Here is a 3,477-nt window from a genome sequence, read left to right as displayed (position 1 = left end):
AACTATATGGAATGAACTTCCCACTGCAGTCAGAACTACAGACTCACTCCCAATCTAAACTATGGAATGAACTTCCCATTGCAGTCAGAACTACAGACTCACTCCCAATCTAAACTATGGAATGAACTTCCCATTACAGTCAGAACTACAGACTCACTCCCAATCTAAACTATGGAATGAACTTCCCATTGCAGTCAGAACTACAGACTCACTCCCAATCTAAACTATGGAATGAACTTCCCATTGCAGTCAGAACTACAGACTCACTCCCAATCTAAACTATGGAATGAACTTCCCACTGCAGTCAGAACTACAGACTCACTCCCAATCTAAACTATGGAATGAACTTCCCACTGCAGTCAGAACTACAGACTCACTCCCAATCTAAACTATGGAATGAACTTCCCATTGCAGTCAGAACTACAGACTCACTCCCAATCTAAACTATGGAATGAACTTCCCACTGCAGTCAGAACTACAGACTCACTCCCAATCTAAACTATGGAATGAACTTCCCATTACAGTCAGAACTACAGACTCACTCCCAATCTAAACTATGGAATGAACTTCCCACTGCAGTCAGAACTACAGACTCACTCCCAATCTAAACTATGGAATGAACTTCCCATTGCAGTCAGAACTACAGACTCACTCCCAATCTAAACTATGGAATGAACTTCCCATTGCAGTCAGAACTACAGACTCACTCCCAATCTAAACTATGGAATGAACTTCCCACTGCAGTCAGAACTACAGACTCACTCCCAATCTAAACTATGGAATGAACTTCCCACTGCAGTCAGAACTACAGACTCACTCCCAATCTAAACTATGGAATGAACTTCCCACTGCAGTCAGAACTACAGACTCACTCCCAATCTAAACTATGGAATGAACTTCCCATTGCAGTCAGAACTACAGACTCACTCCCAATCTAAACTATATGGAATGAACTTCCCACTGCAGTCAGAACTACAGACTCAGTCCCAATCTAAACTATGGAATGAACTTCCCATTGCAGTCAGAACTACAGACTCACTCCCAATCTAAACTATGGAATGAACTTCCCATTGCAGTCAGAACTACAGACTCAGTCCCAATCTAAACTATGGAATGAACTTCCCATTACAGTCAGAACTACAGACTCACTCCCAATCTAAACTATGGAATGAACTTCCCATTGCAGTCAGAACTACAGACTCACTCCCAATCTAAACTATGGAATGAACTTCCCATTGCAGTCAGAACTACAGACTCACTAACCAATCTAAACTATGGAATGAACTTCCCACTGCAGTCAGAACTACAGACTCACTCCCAATCTAAACTATGGAATGAACTTCCCACTGCAGTCAGAACTACAGACTCACTCCCAATCTTCCACCGTAGTCTGAAGAAAACCCACCTCTTCAGACTCCATCTTAGCCCGTAGCCCCTCCCCTAGCCCGTAGCCCCTCCCCTAGCCCGTAGCCCCTCCCCTAGCCCGTAGCCCCTCCCCTAGCCCGTAGCCCCTCCCCTAGCCTCCACGACCTTACTTTTATGGTGAATTCCTGTTCTGTTCTTTAGCTACATAGAAGTGTCTATTTGTACGTCTCTAAATGTTTTGATGAATTGAACAATGTGGACCCTGTTGTAAACAAGTGTAATGCTTAATTGGGTCGTCCACTCACAGTTAACAGTCTCTGTATTGAGTTTGTGCTTGAAATGTACTGTAAATTCTGCAAACTGTTAATAACTATTTCAATCAATCAATCAAAACAGGCGTATGCAAAGACTCAACTTATGTAACTCAGACAGCATCTTATGATATCACTCTATAGTGTAGCCGCATAGTTTCATTCTATAGATACTCCACTGTATCTTACATAATGATCCTAGGTGACTATTTCTATGTATGTGATGTATTCTATCACCATGTGTTGTTCTGCTTTAAATCTCTCTGGATTAGGAGCGTCTGATAAATGACTACGTTGTACGTTGTGAGAAAACAGCAGAGGTTCCAAACAAGCCAATTACAAAAACTCAAAGGCAATTGAGTCGTGATTTGTAAAGGAAAAAAAACCACCACTTGTTTCACAACCACTAAACATGATGTCTGAATAACACTAAACATCACGGTGATGTCAGAACAACATGAGGAGAAGACACAGGGGGGGGGGGCAACTGGCGGCCCCGGGGGCCACATGCGGCACCCCCCCACCTTCACTTAATGTGGCCCTCAGGTTAATGTCAGAATACTGATATAATTATCGGTTCCAGCCGTTTACAATTCCACAACATACCCGCTTTAATCACTTCAGTCTAAATTAGTAGCTCAATGCTTCAACACACGTATAATTAAAAGGCATTTGAAATTACATAAAAATTTTACATTTTCAGGATTCCAATTCGAATATAGCAAAAATAGCCGATCTACAAGCTCAAAACGTGTCGCAGCGCGACGCGTTTTGAGCTTATAGATCGGCTATTTTTGCTACGACAGTAATATATGGCCCTAGGGAGTGAGTGTGGAAATATAGTGGCTCCTCTCCGTCGTCAAAGTTGCCCAGCCCTGATCTAGAACCATCTCATATAGATCTAGAACCAGAAACCAAGGTGTTTACCTGCAGAGAATAATGTGTTTAATTAACGTCATGAAGCCACAGAACCAACTGCTCATATTCACACCTTACAATCTATACCTACAGGTGTACGCACGCACACACACACACGCACACACACACACACACACACACACACACATGCACACACACACACACACGCACGCACGCACACGCACACGCACACGCACACGCACACACACACGGGCATAAACGGTGCTATTTCTACTGGTCAGACGAGGATGAAGGATTTGGATAATTACTGTTTTAGAAAACGCTGTCGTTAAAGATGAAGAAACACGTGAGAACGTTTATTAGTCATAATGATGAAGATTAGAACGAACAAGTTGGTTTGTCATGAACTATAACAACAAAAACTGCTCTCGGGTATTTTGGTGAATACTTTTTGCATTAATTTGACTGCTATACGTGTAGGGGCAGCGGTGGACCAACGGTTTTGCGGAGCGGTCTTGATATCGGAAGGTCGCTAGTTCGTATCCCCGGATCCGACACGTTACAATTACCACCGCTGAAGTGCCCTTTGAGCAAGGCATTGGACCCCTACCATGAAATGTTCTATGAGCAGGGCCTGGCCTGTGTGTGTGTGTGTGTGTGTGTGTGTGTGTGTGTGTGTGTGTGTGTGTGTGTGTGTGTGTGTGTGTGTGTGTGTGTGTGTGTGTGTGTGTGTGTGTGTGTGTGTGTGTGTGTGTGTGTGTGTGTGTAGAGTACTTTAATTAAAGGACCACTTCACCACTTTTCAACCTAGAGCCCCCAGGCTCTGTAACATTCAGAGTTGTTTTTGGCAGCAAATTTCTATTTCAGTTTTAGTCATAGTCTCTTGAATAGTTTTCACTTAGTTTTAGTCACATTTTAGTCA

This window comes from Protomyctophum parallelum (genome assembly GCF_964188405.1).
Source record: "Protomyctophum parallelum genome assembly, chromosome: 9".
Classification (NCBI taxonomy): Eukaryota; Metazoa; Chordata; class Actinopteri; order Myctophiformes; family Myctophidae; genus Protomyctophum; species Protomyctophum parallelum.
Note: the sequence above shows the minus strand (reverse complement) of the source record.